At 38.4% G+C, this 19,884-nt stretch overlaps 1 long non-coding RNA gene across 1 annotated transcript; it reads left to right on the top strand.

The window, feature by feature from the left end:
• The first annotated feature begins 6,268 nt into the window (after positions 1-6,268).
• Positions 6,269-19,219, top strand: LOC121075735. The gene is made up of 3 exons (XR_005823134.1): positions 6,269-6,477; positions 15,854-16,157; positions 18,016-19,219. It is a non-coding gene; the product is annotated as an uncharacterized LOC121075735 (long non-coding RNA).
• The last annotated feature ends 665 nt before the right edge of the window (positions 19,220-19,884 follow it).

Below are 19,884 nucleotides of genomic sequence, written 5' to 3'. Positions count from 1 at the left end.
CTTTGTATATCCTTTTCTTTTTTTCTTATTTCTTTTCTTTCTCTTTACCTTCTCTTTAGGAAGAGCCTGGCTTAACCAGCCGAGCCCACATCTTTTGCAACATTGCTGTGAGCCTGTGACCAATGACAGCTAAAAGCAATGTCCTGGGCAGCCCCGTGTGGCTATAAATTTGCCAAATCTTGCAGTGGCTGATAAGAGCATGTGCTGTGCTTGAGTTGCTCCAGCTGCTATTGTGAATTTTTAAATGAGTTTAGGAATGGTGGGGGAGTTCCAAGGGATGGGAAAAGCAAATGTTGTTCCAGTATTTAAAAGAGTAAAATGAGATGACCCTGGTAATTATAGGTTTGTCAGATTGGTACTGGTCCTGGAATGTCTGATGTAGAATTCGATTAATAAAGGATTAACGGTAGAAACCTAATTAATGCCAATCAACAGGGGCTTAGGGAAAGCAGATCCTGTCAAAATTACTTTTTTTGTGAATGAGATTACATATTTTGTTCATAACCATAATAGTGCTAATGTAATAGCCTTCTATGAAGTATTTGACTTAGTACTGCGTGGCAGTGATTTTAAAAAAAAAAAAGCTCACATAAAAATGGATTAAAAATTGTCTGTCAGGGCTCAAACCGACTCTAATAAGTGATCTTTACTAGACATATATTTCTTTTTCTGATGGACTCTATGAATTTCTTATCCTTTTGTTATATTAAGCATTTTTTGACTTTCAGAAGAAATGTTTGTAACTGTAAAAGTGGCTGGCTTTGGAGGAGGACCTGTCACTGGTGCAAACAGTTTTGTATTCAGATAAAGAAATGAGCATTTTAGTGTAACGATATGTAAAACCGTACCTAGAAACAAGGAATCTTCACTGATGAGAGACTTGGCTCTGGGAAACTGACAAAAAGCCCTCAGGGGTCGTAGTGGCTAACCATGCTGAACATGAGCTCCCAACATGGTTATGGGTAAGATTATATTCTGTACAACTTAGTTTAGTGTAGACGACTCCTCCATGATAGTTATATAAATTTCATTAATACATAGCAGCAAACCAATCACCACTGCATTCCACACCGGCTAATAAATGTCAGACCCTTGGCAGGGTTTCAGCTCAGGTTGTGTTCCCGTAGTACACTTGCTCTGATCTAACCATGGGCCCTACCTCCGTCTTTATCAGCACAGTTCTGCTGACTCCATCGTATCAGAGTTCACAATTGCTGGACTGCTAGGAGAATTATAAGTGAAGACTTTGTGGAGAAGGGATAGGTTTCTTCTACAGGATCAGTGGTGTGTGGGCCAGGAAAATTGAAATGGGAGTTAAGGGGTTATTCTGCCTCTGCAATGGGCACTAGGCAAAATTTGACACTGTTTTAGCTCTTGAATTCACAGGTAGGAAGGATGTGAGTAGTGAAAGGACCTCAAGGATGATTGTTATGAAGTTTGGGAATAGTTTGACTTTATTGGATTAACCTCCTATAGTCTTGGAAATGGAGGGTTTAAACTATTAGCCCAAATCTAGTATGTCAGTGAGTCCCATCTTGTCCCATTTATCATGGCTGTAAATCCCCTGGTCTGTTTTGCAAGATGCCAGCCCTTGTAGGAACAGTAGGTTGCTAGCATTTTATCTTCATATTTGGACAGTGGAAGCTTCAATAAAAATAAATATATATTCCTTAAAATGGAAAAGTTTTCGGATGATCATGCAAGAAATCATTTAAGATTTAATCATTTGTGTGAACAGGGAATGCAGATAGAGGAGTACATCCTCCTAGTTTAGTAGTGGTTAAGAGTTTAAATTGGTCTAGAAGTACCATCAGTGCTGGTAGTTAAGGTGATTAACTATTGGAAAATACATTGTGGCTCATTCTCTGTCAAACTGAAGGCTAGAGGTGGTGCTGGATGGTCTGCTCTAGTTCTCTCAGGAATTAATTCAGCAGAGTCTCATGGTCTGCGTTAGGCAAAACACTGTACATGCCCTCCAGCCTTTCAATCTGGGTCTGAAGTGAGGTTGCAGAAGAAAATCCATACCAATTAGAGAAGCAATATTTGTGATGTGTCCTGTTTATTGGTTCACTGGGGCTTGAGGAGGTTGGGGTTGTATTTGTTATGTTTATATTTACTGTTCTGGCCAGTAGTTTTGACTTCTTTTACCTCCAAGATTTAGGTTCAGTAGCAAACAGTTCCAGCTCATCTTAGCTATCTTCTAATTTCCTCCAAAAGATTAATTATTAGCCTATATAAATATTATATCTATTAAAAAAAAAAAAAAAAAAGTTTTCTTGAGCCTCAGATAAAGGAAATAAGGCTGTTATGAAACCAAAGATGTAGACCAATTAACCAATACTTTTATATTTGTATGTTCTAATACAACATTTCTTCATCTTAATAATCTTTAGACATATGTTTGGGTAGTTATTGCAGTGAGACTAAGGCTGAGGTCCCTGAAACCCCTAACGATCTTTTACTTTTTATTAGACAGAATTATTCTCTAATAATGTTAAAACTTTTTAATTCAGTGAAATAAATTTACTCAGAAATTTAATACAACAGAACTGTCACTTATCCTTTACTTGCAAGAGAGGAAATTAAAGGCTGAATTTCCAAAAGACCTTACACTATCTAATGCTAGAGCTCTTTTGAAACTTTAGTCAAGAATATTAGAAAGGTACTTTAATTTTCTCTCAAGGATTTAAATTTGGGATTATATTATTATTTATATTTTATTATGAAATAATTCAATATCAAATGAAAATCTGGCCTTGTCTTAGTAAATAAGAGTTTGTCTGCTCAGCACTATATCAGTTCCTGGGTGGAGGGGGGCATGCACCAAGAGCTTGCAGTGTTCTTAGATGTATACTGTTTGTTTGTTTTTTTTGTTTTCTTTTTTTAAAATAAATCCTGCAGCTGCTGACTTCCTTAAACAATGTTGTCAGTTTTGTGAGCTCTTGAGCAGGACTCTCCTTCAATAGCAAGGCCTCAAAGTTCTTGATAAAAGAATTGATTGCAAAGTGCTTCTTGTAAACATTGCTATTTACATTTAGCAGGCTAGAATTATTCAAAGAAAAGGCCAACTTCTGATGTTGCTTAAGATTCTGAGGGATCAAGTGGAAAAGCTCTAGCATAAAGTCAGTGATAAATGAAGGAAATAGAATTGGGGGTTTTGCAGAATGACTTTGAAAACACTGTCACTCCTGAGGGTGACTGATGTTGAAGAAAAAGAATTTAAGAGAATGTGGTCCAAGTGATAAAATCCACATACCAAACTGCAAATTATTGCCTGGTTTTGTGTCTTGAAATTTTCACATTATGATTACCAAAACAGCATTTTTCTTGGTGCTTTAATTATTTTCTCCATCAACTCCTCTAAAGGCTCATTTGAGGCTTTTGAGTCTGAGAAACTTTTTAAATAAAAATAAATAAATCAGAAAGCAAGACCGTCTTGCAGGACCGATTCTCCCAGGTATTTCAAATGCCAGTGATAAAGTCCATCTGCAGCAAATGTGAATGCAGCCTGACTCCAGGATAAGCACTAAGCCCATCTGCAATTTGCTTTAGAATTTTTTTTAGAAATTTTTTTTTAGAAATTTGCTTTTAGAAATTTTTTTTTAGAATTTGCTGTAGAAACCAATAGTCGACTGAAAGTAAGGTTGAACTCCCATTTGTAAACATCCCGTGTATGAGAATCGACATACCCTGATGGGACACGAGCAATGGTGTATCTGTGCTTCCTGCAAAAGCGGTGCTCAGGACCTGCCAGCATGTCGACAGCTGCAGGCTGGAGAGCAGTCATGGTCCCTTCCTGCTGGCACGTTCAGCTCGCGCTGGAGCCAAGTCACACGTTCCCCTTGCTTTCAGCAGAAGTTGTAAGGCTTAAGTTAATGTCAACAGGGGATATGCACAGGCATCACAGGGAGAATGGACTTCATAGTGTGCTAATTAAAAAAATATTCCCCTATTGTACCTTTCCCTAGTACCCCACTCTTATAACCAATTTACTCTGCAGAACTGATTATCATACTAATAGCATTCCCTCCAGTTCACAAATAGGACTCCAGTTGAGAATATCCATTAAATGTAAAGTTATATAACCTGTGAGGTGCAATATGGGAAGTAAAAACTTGTTAAAGGCTTTCTTTAGTACGAGTTTACTTTGTTATGGCTTTCTGCTTTTTAGCTTTATTTTTGAATGCTCACATAATAATTTTCAGATGTGGAGTGGTCAACTCAGTAGCTGAGGAGGCAGCTTAAAGAAATCTTCAATCACGAACATCCTAAATTATTTTTTTCAGTTTCTTTTAGACTTCTTTGTTTTTCATCTTATTCCCCCTTACTCTCTCTTGCTTTTGTTTTGTAGTCTTTTCCTTTCCTTCTCACTACATTGTTATCTTTACTTTTCCTATTTACTTGAGATGTCGATGTGCCTGTCATCCATCCCTTCCAAGCAGCTGTACATCTTCATTTTCAGTGGGTCTCAGCACTCACACTTGCACTCCGTCCTGCAAATGCCTGAGAAATAGGGCTGGGTGAAACTTCACCATCAATGCTGCTTCCCAGGGAGCACCTACATCTTCTTGTGTGTTTTTTTTTTTTTTTTTTCACACAAAACAAGTACTGTTCATGAGACATTAACTCCCATTTAAAATTAGAAAAAAAAAAAAAAAGAAAAAAAAAAAAAACGCCATTAGAAGAACTCTGCCATAATGGGGCTCCAAACAATATATATTTTGATATATTTAGAGATGTACTCCGATAACTTCCAAGCTAAAGGTTTCCTGAATCCTAGTTTTTTCCTCTATGGCTCAACTGGCATTTAATTAACATCAAAATTTCTCTCTCCATGCAATTCTCCACTTGAGAGCAGGGCTGAGGAAAGGAGCTTTGCTACAGGAGCAGGCACCTCTCTTGTATGGTGTAGAAAAGGCACTTGGTCATGCCCTCCTTTTAGGTCTAATTTCTGTTACCAAAGAGTGCCTTCCTGTGCCACAAAGAATCTTGTCTGGGCCGGTCACAAGCAGTTGAAGCGCTCACGGTGCCAACCTCTGTGGCAGGTCAAGCCCTCCTGCCTTGAACAGCTGACCTCCAGGGTCCTGGCATTGGCACATGCAGGTAGAAAAAACAAACAGTTAGCACAAAATTATATGTTTTGAGGGAGCATCATCTCCATGAGCAAAACAGAATGGGACCATGTGTGTAATGTCCCTGTGATAAGCTTCTAAAATCCTCACTGGAGCATGATCTTTTGAGAAGTTACCACGACAGCCCTCCCCAAAAAAACAGTTGCTGTGCAAGTGATTAAATAGGGCAGGTGGATGTAAGGAGGCCAGGCTCAATGAGAAAACCATTTCTGTTCTTTCACAAACAAACTAGCTAGATAAGACAAGGCTGTCCCAAGAATATGACAAAAGATTATTTTCAGGCCAAGCCATGAGGATTAAGTCAGGGATGATTAAAAAGTTTAGAAAGTAAAACAAAGTTTCCTTCCCTCAGGCATGAGATAAAGGGAATCTAGATTTAGAAATACGTATAGATACATGTTTTGGTTAAATGGGTTTAAATTGGTCTAACTGATGTGAGGGCAGTAGTTTCCTTTGACAAGGACAGTGCAGACATGTCAGACTGAGGCAGAAATGTTTGTAGCGACCATCTAATAACCAGCTCAGTGCTGTGATGACAATATCTTATTACTCGTAGTGAATAGCAATGTCAAAATAGCTGCTTGCCAAACTACATAAAAAGCGTGGACATGTAAAATTTAAAATAGGCTCAAGTTTGAAAACCCTTTTTTCTACTGAGGTCCCAAACTCTTACAATCCCTTCGTCTTGATGCAGCACTGCTTTGATAAACCTGTGCAGCACTGACATTTGCCGTGGGGGCTAATATAGAAATAATCTACCTGTAATTAAAAAAGATAGATATCTTCCAGCTCAAAAATTACAGCTCATTACTTTACTTGGTCTCATGTGAAAAGCAGTCTCATCTGTCTTGTCAAAAAATGTAATCCAGGAGTCTTGCCCATTTGAAAAGCATAAGAGTTTTACAGAAGGATGTCCAATAGGAAGGGGTGCCTGTATTTGGTGTGGGGAAAGACTGAGAGGAACCTGTGGCCTTCAATATGCCGTAACATTACAGGAGACAGGCCGTGGCTCAGGCTGATTGCAAGGAAGCAGATGATTGCAATCACTTTGTCATTAGTCCAACCTGTGTTGCACTACAGAATATTTTAATAGCTGGTAAGATTTATTATGACTTTGATGCAAGCAAAAGTAGCAGCTGAAGAGAATTCAGAGCTGCCTGTCTGAATGGCTGCTGCATCCTTTGGGGTACTCAGCCACTTGATTGAAAGAGCCAGAGGAGGACCAGGCATGGGGAAGACCTTCCTGTGCAGACAAGATGTGGCACAATAGCACTTGCTTACTGTGCTGTAACTGGAGGGGAGGAACAGCACAGTGTCCTGCTGAGGTAGTCCAGAAGATCTCACAGTGAGCATTTGGTGTTTCAGGGATGCTGTGGTGAGTAACTCAAATTGCTTTAGTATCTCATGGAGTTGCATCTCACTGCAATTACTAGCAAGATATGCAAGGAGTTTGTTCTGAATGTTACCTAATGCTCTCAGTTACTTAATATTTCCTGAAAGTACAGTGCTGTCATTGATGGGTTATTGAGAAGATTAAAATATGAAATGGCTCAGATTTCAACCTGGAGAATGAACACTGAAATGCATGCTGCATTTTACAACCTGTGACTTAACTATGGCTTCTAAACCAAACATTTTCAAGCTACTCAACATATATGCTTCATCCATGGTGCACAGCCCATTTAAAACAAAACACAGGTGAAATGGATAGAAAAGATCCTAGAGGAAAAACTCATCTTGGTCCCACACCCCTGTAACCAGTTCATGTGCTGGCAGTGTATTATAAGCAAACACTTAAACACTCAAACCTATTATTAAGTTCAGGGCCAAAAAGGCAAATCCATTGACAGCTAAGGACTGAAACTGAGAATGGTGGTGATAAAGGAACAGTCAAATAAAGAAAGGAGACCCAGACTAAACAATGAGATCCAGTGATGGGAAAGACATGTCTCTGAGGAAGTCTAGGGAGCGGAAATGTACATCTCTTACTAGAATGTAGCAATACAGAGTTTAAATAAATAAATAAATAACAGAGAGAGAGAATTTTCTGTTCTTTTACATACTAAGCCATCTGAACTTTTTTGGTTATCTTGTAAGGCTTTGGTCTATGTGCCAGGCTTCTACTCGCCCTTGTTGTGCTATACTGAATTATCACTTTGGACTTAGCATAACTGGAACTATTTGAGCTGATTTTGAGCATCTTTAGTGATGTGGAATATATGGGGAAATAAAGTAAGTAGTGCTAAGGGAAGAACAGTTGCACATGAGATGCTCAAGAATTATATCCCTGTTAAGGTCTTGTGTAAGCTAGGGCAAAAGGTTACAGTGGAATTTGTGAAGTAAAGCTACTGGAAACGTCCCCTGGGCACAAGGCACTTTAACGTGAACAGCTTAACGCACATAAAAAGCTGTGTGCTCTTGGAGGCTCCTTAAACTGTTACCAGTCTTTAAATCTTGGGCTAGATAGTGCCCGAGTGATCAATTCTTAAGCACACGGCTTGCTGGTCTCTAATGTGGGAGAGTAGAAAGTCTGTTAAAATGCAGATCCTCCTGCTTCCAGTGAAGGCAGTGGCAAGGTGGCTATTAATTTCTGATCTCAGCAGTACCTGCGCTCCATTTGGCTGAACACTTAGGGGTGTGATTTAGAAGGAATTACAAAAATGAAAGACTAATTAGGGAAACAGTTCTGTTATTCAGGTCTGTTTATATGTAATGAAACTGGATAAATGACAAGATGCTGAGTGAACAGCATGGCTGATCTGAGGATGTTAAATGGATTTCCACAAAAAATCTTGGTTAATTTCCTTGAAATACGTTATATTTAAGGGTATTTCACTTACATAAGTAATTGTTACCTATTAACACTTTAAAGAAATCTTCCACAAGAAGATGAAGCTTAAAAAAAAATATATAAGGAAGGCTTTTAAAACTCACAAATTTTTAATAATTACTTGCATCTCCAACAACTGTGATGTTTTGGAACTGAGTTTCATATTAAAATGAAGCTCCAAATGTAGAAAACACACTTTGGTGTGGAAACTCTGTATATAAACTATATAATGAAATGTGACATACACAGTGTTGGCAAAATCGCAGAAACTGAAGCTTGTGCATAATGAATAGTGACAGTAGAAATTTTTGTTGTTGTTTCATTTAATCTGGTGTGGAGCTATAAAGTCATATCAAGATCAGTGTTCTTTAACTCCTAAACAATTATCTGATCCAAAGCATTTTAATCTAGTAAGAAGCTATCCACCAGCATCAACTTTCAATCCAGAATGAAAAAGCCCAGGATGTGAGTTTGAAATGCAGCCAGTCAGACTTCATAATTTGTTGTCATGCCAAGTTGAAACATTTTAGGGGAGGAAAAAAGGCTGAAATGCTGTTTTCAAATCTGTTTGATCCTTCATACTGTAAAATGCTCAATTACATGTCCATTATGGCAGCAAACAATATGGCATTTAATATATTGAGAAGTTGTTGTATTTGATTATCTTTTGCCATAATCAAAAGAATTCTATGTATCCATTTGTTGCTCAGTTTCTTAAGAAATAAAAAATAAAAACCAGTTCTGCTCCTTAGTAGTGAGTAAAATATTTTGTGACAACTTTTCTGATTTGTACTCTAATTAAAGAATTTTTGATTTGAATAAGATAAGCAATCAATGTACTAAGTGGAGGAGCAGCTGTTATCAATATTCTGTTTCCAAATAGAGGGGGAACCACAAGATATCAGTGATTACAATAAATGGTCGCAGAATCATGTAATTTTTTGAGTTTGGTGGTGTGGGAAGGGTGAGCTTTCTGGAAGATATGATGCACTTTTTTGGATATTCATATGCAGATCCCTCAAGGTTTGACAAAGATCACTGGAGAAGGCAGGTGACGTTAGCTGGGATACACTGTGCTTCCGCAATCATGTTCCTCCTCAGTCCTTGCTTATGAGTTAAGAGTAGAATGTTTCTTGGAGGAAAAAAAAAAAATGAAGTAATGATTCAAAACAATTTGAAAGAACCCTTACTGTTGCATATAACATTTGTATTAAATGTGCAACTTGTTTGGCAGCAAGCATGGCAACACAGGATGTGGTCCTTCCCAATCAGCTGGCAAGTCTCAGCTGTGGATAGGGAAATTAAATGATGTCTTGAGGTATTCCAAGTCAAAACAATTTTTACTCATTACAAATACATTGCCTTAAAGCATGCATTATGAATCTTGTGTAACGATGTACACAAACTCTTTAAACATTGGTAGTCTGCGAATTTGGGGAAATAACGAAAATTGCACTGAGACTCTTGCCTGCGTTTCCATAAAGGTGGTGATAGATGTGCTCTTGAAACTACTGTAGCTGAACAAAGTTTGTACATAGACAATCCCTTTTAAGCAAGGGCCTATCTAGTACAGAAAGGAAAACTATTTGAAATAATCTGGAACAGTAATTTACTAAATCACATTAAAATAGTTTCTACACCACCCCTAACACTGTGAAACAAACAAAAAGAGGATGTAAACTGCCCTTAGCTATGTCTGTAATGATATTTAAAGAATTTTATTAAACATGGAAAAAATAAAAATTAAAATAAATCAGTTGCAGGTTGCTGCAGTCATCCAGGTTATGTCCTGCACCCATAGAGTACAACAAGTTGTCTGCCATTCTATAAATTATTTTCTCATATTTTCTTTTCCTAAAGATACTTTTAACCACTCAGAATCCCAGCCAGTTCATTTTCTTTCTCACCTTTACATTTGAAAATAGGATTTACACATATTTGAACCGAATATATTTTAGCTTCCTTAGTATATCCTACCTCCCATCTGCCTTTCTGTTGTGATTTTGATTATTACTGATCAGAAAGGTTCAATGAAGATAAAGAAAGAAAAAGGAAATCATCTTTTGAGGACTCTCATAGGAAGGTCATGTTTTTTGAAAAAATTACTTTCCTTTTTTTAAGGAGGAAAGTGCATGAGTTATCTGGATAGAAATAAAACACATTCATTCCAGCTGTTTGCTTTGCATTTTCAGAATGGAAAAATTATTTCTAAAAAAATATGAAATTCAGAGGAAGAAGTGATTATTTCAATAATGCACTGAGTCCAAAGCTTATCAATTAATAACCCATAGTTGCCTCTGTAGACAAATAAAGCTAAAGATCAGTATGATAATAATCCATATAGTCTACCCTGATTATGATGTTTTCAGGTGGTATTCTAGTTAGAAAAGTTAGTGTATTAAACCTGTTTGAATATTTAAACTATCCCAGCCTAATGCATACTCTTTACTTAAAAATTAAAAAGAAAAGAAAAAAGACTTAAAAATATTGAAATATGCAGGTGTAGGTGCATGGCTCTCCTAGCAGGGCATAGCTAGGTATGAAAGACGAAATTCCAGAAACTGAAAAATGTTGAATTTCTATTAACAGCATCTGACATCAACAAGATTGAAACAATCATCCAAATTAGAGTATTAGTTTTCAAGATGCAATTAATATTTCACTATTTTCTATATAGACAGAACAGAGAAGGCTGTATTTTCTGTAAGATTCACTTAATTTCATTTTTCTCTTGTGTCTGTTTTTCTTCAATTTGGCTGCTTTCATATTTCAGCGTACAATTTGGAGGCAAAGTCTATAAACTGCATATGGAAGTAATGATAAAAAAATAAGCATGTGGTTTGCAGAGAATAATCCCTGCTGAATTATCACCATATACCTTTGATTAGAAAGGCAGGCTCTGCTGGGATAAAATACACAAAGCACTGTAGGGGTAGGGATACAGGTGAGGCTTCTCAGACATCTCTCCCAGTTAAACATGCTTAAGTGCAAGATTGTATCACTGTGCCTGAAAATAAGAAGGACACAAATATGAAGGGCACAAAGTCATCAATTAAGTATTTTGGATCAGAGTGTGTGCTAGACTTACCCTCTGGTAATGGGCTTTAGGAGTCGGTAGCCACGTTCTCCAAATGCAAGCTGTGGCAGGGCTGCACTTTAAAAGGTCTGTGACCAAGGTGTCCACCCCTGGACACCTATGGGGCAGGTAACAGAGAGGAGGAGTGTTCTCCTACACCCTGAGTGATGCTGCTATGTCTTGTCCTTGGTCTTTGAAACGAGCTCGAAATGAGCTCATTTCCTGCTATTCACCTCTCCAGGTTAATAAAATACAATACCTTTCATCTCAAACGGTATTCCAATTGGTGTTTTTTAGCTTCTCAGCATGAACTCATGTAGTTACACCGTGCTTCTGTCACCACTGAATAGGATTTTCCTACTAGCAGGCCAACAGGCAGATGGCCTGAGCTACAGGGGTGCTCCTTGGGCAGGTGACAAAGCAGCAATGACTTGAGCACCTTCTGCTCTTCCCACCTTCTCCTTCCCATCCCTGAGTCCTGTCTTTGTTCTGTTCTTAATTAAAAAGAACAACCACAACAACAACAAACATTTTAAAGAAGCCAAGAAATGTGTGAAGCATGTATTTGGTGGTGACTCAAACCTTTTTGTTATGGTCACTAACTGGGAAAATAAAGAAGGTCATTTTTGCTTATGGGCAGTTGGAGAGTTTAGCCAAAACCAGGCACCATTAAGTAAGGAAAGAAGCACGAATGGATATATTTATGTATATATTATATATATACATGTATTTAGTGAATCTTCTCTCCCACTGCACAAACCCTGAATGCAGATTTGTTTTATTGGCCATTTCACAGCTGTTGATTAAAATGGTTCACTACATAACTCCAAATGTGCTTATTTGGAGGAGTTTCACACAAAAGAATAGTCTAGTCCTCACCCAAGTCAAATCCTGATAACAGAAAAGGAATGAAATGACTTAGTGGTCAATTAAAATAAAACATATGCTAACTTTTTTTCCCAATGTACAGACAAGGGGAGGGAAGCAAATGAAGAGTGGTTAAAATGTTAATTAAAGGCCAAGTCCTGTGTCTCATAAAACATCAGACATTTAAAAAAAAAAAAAACTTACAGAATAAAGTAAAATAATAGCATAAAATTGATGATAAGCAGAAAAGTAGGAAAAGAAGCTTGCCGTAGGTATTAATATGAATAATAAAACATGTTTCAAATGTATGTGGAAGAAGAACCTAATAAAGTAGAAAGCCAGGCCTCCAGGAGACAGCAAAATGAATTTATTGACTGAGGAAGCAGCCCTTGATAAATAATTAAAGAAATTATTTGCTTCATTGTTCTCTGGGGAGCTAAAGGGACAGATGCTGGCAGCTGCTATATATCTTCATGGATGCTGAAGGCAGCGTGTCATGAAGGACCTACAGTATCTGTAGAGTGGAAGAGATGGAGCTGCAGCCAGGCACAGCTCTTGCACCGCTTGTGCAGGAATGAAAGGAGTTACATGGAGAAAAAGAGGCCATGGGAGATGTACATAAACTGAGGCTTCTCTTTGGATTTCTGGCTATGGCATTAGGACACGGCATTTTTTAAAGTAATACAGTCCAAGTCATCAAGTTAGACAAGTCAATTGCTAACGGAGAAAAATAATAACAATCCTTTCTTCATTTGTGGAAACTAAGAAGCAGAAACATGAAAAATAAAATCCTTAAGGACTGAAGCACCTAGTAGTTCTTATCTGAGTTAATAGCTTGGGGTAAATATGAGGATCCTTCCTTGCCATTCTCAACCTGATAACTTTGAATTAAACCACATTTTGTTGTCACTGTGATTTCACCTTCTGTTAGTGGCCTCAGGATTTAAGAATACACATTTTTCCCTGCTGAAAATATAGCTCGTGACAGGAACCAGGGTTTCAGCTCAGTTGCTTAACATGTTAATAGCAAAGTCTACACTATACTGCTTTTCCTTCTTCATGGCGAGTACTTGTTCAAAGACAATCTATTATATTCTAGTCTAAAAAGCCTTTGAAAGACAGGAAATAATGTACTGCTAGCAGAGCTGGGTTTCTGAGATGTATTGAATTTGCTGTGTAAATGCACAGCTTTATTAGCTCCAAAAGAGAAATAAAAGGAGAGGGACTTTCATTGACAAATGGTATCTTAGGTCATGAGTCAAGGATGCCGTTAAGAACATATCTAACTTGAAGCGCAGAAGTTGTTCTCGGGAAGGAATATTTTACTTTCCTGAAAAGAAACCTCACTGCCTGCACGTTGGTCTGCAGGAAGACAAGGAACTAGCACAGGAGGAAGGGAGAAATGTAAGGAAAGGGTAAAGATTTTTTTTATGTCCTTGTATAAAAAAGTTACACTCTTCCTTTGCTGTTCAACACTGTCTCCACCTGGATCTCCTTTCTCTCAAAATCCCTTTGCATTACCGCAGTTATGCCAGATGGAGAAAACTATGGTATTAGATCAGACAGTCAAGTCCAGCTGTGCTAAAACATTAACAAGGAGGATGTATAATGGTTTATGCGTGTCTCAGCGTCTCTTCTTGTCTGTCCATGCCTGCACACAGATGGAATGCATAAACTCAGCGTGGACCAAATAAGTAACTTTCACTACTGAAGGGTGAGCATGCAACTCATGAGTGGTGGAGCACGGCAATGAGGTGAGGCAGGCATATATGATCATCTTCAGCACTGGAAAATTGATTCTCAACCTTTCACTGTGTCCACTGTATTTTCCACTTCATCTGTCCAACTGGTTATGTTTCATCTAGCAATGGGGATGTTCACCTCTCTGGGATTGTACAATAGGCCTGGAGCTCTGGATCACTTAAAACTGTGGTCACCAGTAATCAAACTCGTCTGCTGCCTCAGATATTTCTCCAGTCCCAGGAGGTCCCCAGAAGGCTTTTCTTCTCCATGTCACCTGCAAAGTCTGCACTTTGTGTTATCTTCTCGCCCACGTCACCAGTTCCTGCAGGGAAGGTGATGGTCCAGGGCTGGGAAGCTTGAGCAGGAAAGGGAGCTGGTGGAATCGCGAAAGAGAAGTGTGATAGACTGACATGGGAGAAGTTTATGACTGGTAACATGTTTTGCAGCCCTGGCAATCTACTGGGTTATGGCACCAGCTATACTGAGAATACGGTCCATAGTGTAAAACAGCCTTCCTGAAGTATGTTGTAAACCCAGAGAGAGTGAAAATACTCTCACTGAAGACCAACTAGACAACAAACAATTGTTTTATCCTCCAAGGATGCAGGATTTCACCATTTGCTTGATTTCATTGTGAGATGAAAAAGACACGTCCCGTTACTCTGGAGGTGCCCTTCATCACGTGAAGCTGAAGATGTCAAGGTTGAGGAGAGTGAAGCCCTGGGTGTTTTATTTGCCTGGAGCAAACAAGACTGAACAGGACAAAATCCCAATTGGGAAACACTGACAAATAGCTTGAGACAAAGACGTGAAAAATACTGGTGTTGGATTTTTTTGGGGAAAAAAAATCAATGGGAATTCTTGGAGCTTTGTAGAAGTTCCCAGCCTCAGGAGCTGCCTGAGGTGGAGAAGTTTCCATCGCACTTCCACGTCTCACTTAAGATCCCTCTATAATCAAGGGAAAAGAAACTGCAGGAGCCTAATGGTTCCTGAGAAGCCTTTCTCCCTCTCATTGACTTCTTACCAATGAATCCAGACTGAGCAGTTCCCTTTCATTGATGGTTTGATGTCTGATCCAACCCAATATCTACCTTTAAATTTTAAGAGCCTCAAAGGGTGTATAGCTTTTCATTTTAAAACATTGTTTTCTTGCATAGTGCTTCATTACAAGGTCTGAATCACTCAGTCCCTTCTTTTTGTCTCTTCTGCTTTGCTTTTGCCTCTTCATGTCTCTTCTGGATTGATACTAGAGGATAAAAAAAACATGTGAAGCACACAAATATTTAAACAGAAACACTTCTATTTGTGCATCACCCGGGTCACTGTAGTTTTTCATTTCTGCTCCTCTGAAGTGTCCAGATGTCAGCTGAAAAACCAGAAATAGAAATAAGAAGCTGTACAGCTACTTTTGAGGCTTTCTTGAAACAGGTGAGCTGTGGGCCCAGAAAAACCTGCAAACAGCTGTATTGAAACTTACAATTCATGATTCTGCCATTGCTCAATTTGCTTTAAAGCTGGTGAAAGCCAGAGAAGCGTTTTGTTTTTTTTTTTTTTCCCATAGATATTTGGGAGAATTTTCCACACTGTCACTGAGCTGTTCAGCGACTCCAGTGACGAGCTCTGCAGCTAGATAGATGAGATGGAAATGTTGGCATCGTTGCACTATGTTAAGCGAGCTCTATGATTACAATCGCTACAGTTCTTCTTTGAATTTAATGGAAAACTTTATATTGATGGGATGCGTGATTAACAGGGATTTATAACAGAAGTTCTGTTAATGTGGAAAGCATATAAATCTGATGTGTCTTTATGTAATGCCATGTCTTTACTTGTTTATTTTCAGTTGGTTCAGTATTTAACTCTGGTGGAGAAACATTTGTGAGCAAAAACCAAATGGCCATGCAAAGAACGCTGGACTGCAATTCGCAGCTTTGTTGAATAGTTGCTTTAAAAGCCCTTACAATAAATTGCAGCTGCAGGAAAAATCAGATTAAAACACGCATTTATCCTCAGCTTTGGAAGGCTCCAGAATTAGCAGCTTCACTAGCAGGTTATGGCGATGAAGGGCTTCCTCCTGACATTAGTGCAGAACCCTGTTTCAACCTGAGTCTGTAAAGCCAGCTCTGGATGTGACTCAGTATAAGTTCTTAAATCCTTAAGTTTTTCTTGAACTTTTTTTTTTCCTCACGGTTTTTTCTATTTTAGAGACCTTCACATATGTGCACTGGCATAAAGCTGGCATAAGCGAGCAGAAATCCAGGCAGTGTTTTGTGCCGGGAACCCTGGGCTCTGCGTTTCCTCTCCTCCTGGCCGCAGGAGCAGAGAACAGGGACAGCGAGGAGCTGAGGACCAGCATGGGGGCTGTGGGGGGAGCCCTGGTGGAGCCTCAGAATCCCAGACAGCCACGGCTGCATGGTGCCACCGCTCCAGCCATGCACTGGGGACAGGTGGGCACTGAAGTGAGAGGCTTCTGATTTAGTCAGCGTGCAACCTAGCACTTGCACCCAAGGTATGCCTATAGTAAAGAAAATTCACCAACAAGAGTACACTATTTCATTTTCCTGTCATTTCTGCCCTCTAGATCTATAATTCAATCTACTTTTATAAGGCTTACCAGAGCTTCCCTGCTTTGTGCCAGATGAGGGCCCTGTCCACATGTATTTGAAAACATGGCTGAGAAAATTCCAATGGAAAAAAAAAAAAAATGAAAGAAAAGGAAAAAAAAAATCAAACACAAAATAATCAAGTTTTCAATTTTCAATTAATTACACATTTTATTGATAGGAACAGAAGGAATCCACATTCCTGTTAAAGCTTTTTGGTCTGGTATATTGGGGTATTGATCAAAGTTACTGAGAGAAATGGTTGCCTTTGTGGGAGATTGCCTGAATAAAGATTTCAGTACTGGGCTCCCCAGCACTTAAAATGTTTCATTACTCAAGATCCTGGAGTATGAAGATTCTTTCAGTAGCTGTGTTCTGCACTGAAATGTAATTGAAACATATATCCCGGGCAAGAGATGCCTTATACTACAATGAAATAAATACATTACATGGTAGACAGCATTCATATTGAAATAGGTAAATGGCTTGCCTATTAAAACATGACATATTAAATCAGGTACATCACTTGGAGCCCCAGAGTTCTAGGCAGTGCGTTGACATAAATTTATTATTTAAAAAAAAAAAAAAAAAAAAAGACGATTTTGCACTGCAAACTTTAAAGCCAAAGTCCTGCTTAGATGAGATACAAAATTTGGGGCGTTGTATGACAGAGCTGTCAAAATGGATTCCTTCTAAATTAATGTATTCCTTCATTAGAATTTGGGTCTATGTTAGTTTTTCTGTCAGACTGTTTTGCATGTGAAGCACGTAAGCATAGTCACAGCATAAGAGGTAAAAGGTGTGACATGGAAAGAAAGAAACAAGAAAATGAATTCTTGATCATGAACCGAGTTTCATCTGTGAAAATATCTGTAAATTGTATTTTGTCATTTCTTAGAAGCCTGAGTTTATTCTTTTTCTATTTCTTCATAACAAAATAAAAGTATAGAACAATTATTCCAAATACAAATGTTTTTGTAATTAGCACAAAAGAGAAGGTGCAATTTTAAAAATTAATCTCTCAGCTGTATCTCAAATGTTGATGTCTTAAAGTCTTCCTGCACTAATCTGCAGACACTTTTCTTGTTCTGGTTTCAAAGAGTATAGATAAGTGTCTAAATTAATATCCATTATTTCTTTTAAGTACTACTTAAGCATGGTTGAGAGCAGTCTGAGGCAAACACTTGATTAAAATGGGTATCACCGTGTCAGTCAAAGCTCATGTGTTTGCAAAGAGATGAAGCAGCATTTTGATTTATTCACATATATATCACAACAATCTTTTTTCCTTTTCTTTTCTTTTTCCATTACTAGATAGTAGTGCAGCGCAATATTTTGTATGTCAAAATAAGACAATGTTCTATCCACATTCCCTTCCCCAGGGTTTGAGTTTGTCTGTCAACAGAGCAGAAGACAGAGCTGATAATGGTAAAGACAGAGCAGAATTCCTTTCTCTGAAAATAACTGCATATGAATTCTTTGTGGGAACAGTCCTCAAAATACCTGCAGGCTGGGACCCCAGCCCAGCCCCATACTTAGCAGTCAGGGTTTGACTTGCAGTTCCACCTTTGTTTCACTAGTCTTACTCATTAAAAGGAGAAAATAAAATAAAATAGTTTTCTTTCCTTGCTAAAATTCATTGAAATGCAGCCCCTGAAATTTCAAACACAGATGATTATCTGTACTGGTGGAGACAAAGAGGTGTTTTTCCTTACAGTTCTTTTTTTTAAAAAAAAAAAATCTTTTTTCTCCTTTTTGGCTTAGGAAAGTAAAAGATGTCTCAGCGGTATGCAGGAGTCAGTAAGGTCAGTTAGACCGCTGATCCCCGTTCCCCCTGGCTGAGTCCTGCACCACCACCTCAGCTCCTCCCTGCCATTGCAGGACAAGACTTTATGCTGTGGGCCTGGTATTACTTCTTGGCAATCACAGACAAGAAAATCTCCTTTTAATTTAAGATCTTACTTGAAAAAGTGTACCATAGTTTTGCTGGCTCATACAATACCAAGGCCACAGCAAATCCTGGGAGAGACAGCAGGCTGATGTAAAGAAGTGTTTGGAGATTCTCACTCGGTCCCCAAAGTGCAGCACTTTTCTGTGTCTTCCCTGATGGACCACAGCAACTGGGATCTGGATTTGTGAGGAAAACATTGCATGTTTGACCCAAAGTTTCATGACTGGCTTCTCCCAGCTGCTTGCTTGGGTCCTGCATCATAAGACAGATGCTAGTTGTTAAGGAGAGAAAATCATGGTACTCAGAGAAAGCATATGAATCATGAAAGCCAGTCTTTGGATCTGGTATTTATGTCCCCAGTGGGAGTTATTTCCCTCAGATCTTTGCAGGTGGGTCACAGTAACAAGGTGAATTTGCTCTGATGGCACAAGAGGAGCACTTTCTGTCACCTCTTCTGCATTTGGATGGCCTTTCTTCACCACAGAAAAGAAGCATGCTAGGGAAGTTACAAGGCCAGGGGGATTAAACATGTAGAGATTCACTGCTGGTGGCAGCCCTGCAACAAACACAGTGACAAAGTGCACAGTCTACCCAAGTAATTGCACAGAGTTCCCAAAGATCTGTAATTAATAAAGATGATCAGTCAACATGGATCCTTTATATTTGTCTTTCTTTCCATATGCCCGTAAGAATGACATAATGAACCATTAAATAATATCCGTATCCCAGGGCAGATTTGCTATTGGGTCAAATTATCAGAGCTCCACTGTAAATATTGGTTCTGTGTCAGTAGAAGCATCTTACACTATCTTACAGGCTCACATTTCTCATGCCTGTCTAAGAGCGGGCTCTATTTTAGTGATGGATGAGGAAATTGTGAGGGTAAACAACTCTTTGATCTAGCAGAAAAAAAAAAAAAAAAAGAAAAAAAAAAGATATTAAAAAGATCTTGCTGAAGTGAGGCTAATTCAAAATTGAAATGAACATTTTTAGCCATTAAAATACCTTATCTTGGAGTTAAATGGTCTTTCTGCTGTGATACTCTTGAATCAAAAGCAGTCATCTTTGAGAAAGTACAGCCAAAGAGAATGGGCTTGATGAAGAAATTACTGAGTGAGACTGTTCAGCCGACATTACCACATCATCCAGCGTGACACACAATGATTATAGTGGTTTGATCTAAAAATGTGTGTGTTGTGTGTATTCCATAATTTTGTATATTCTCATGTATATTCCATAATTTTGAAATTAGTTTTGGAGATGCTTATAGAGGAAGATACAACAAGCATTCAAATATTATGTTTGAAATAAGAAACAACTGGTTATTTGGATGCTAAAAATATTAAAGAAAAGACTAAGAACCATTTTTATTCCATCTGCAGTATATGGAGATAACATGCAGGACAGTTAGGAAGACAGTGGCAATCTAAGCAAGAGAAATGGTGGAACCTTTCTCCTAGGGAAGAAAATGGAAGAAAAATACAAAAAGAAAATGGAAAAGAAACAGTAATAGCTAGCTCAATAGCATGTGAGAATATTTTCCTACTTTTAATTATTTTAAATTTTTCTGTAGTTTCATGCCTGAGAAGTCCTGGATTTTTTGTTCCCGAGTTCAGTTTTGCATCTTGTCATTAATGTTGAAGGATAATTCTTCTGCCTTTTCTTTGTAAAGAGGATAAGAA

This window comes from Cygnus olor, chromosome 10 (assembly GCF_009769625.2).
Source record: "Cygnus olor isolate bCygOlo1 chromosome 10, bCygOlo1.pri.v2, whole genome shotgun sequence".
Lineage (NCBI taxonomy): Eukaryota > Metazoa > Chordata > Aves > Anseriformes > Anatidae > Cygnus > Cygnus olor.
The sequence above is the reverse complement of the archived record's forward strand: the minus strand, read 5'-3'. Positions and strand labels throughout refer to the sequence as shown.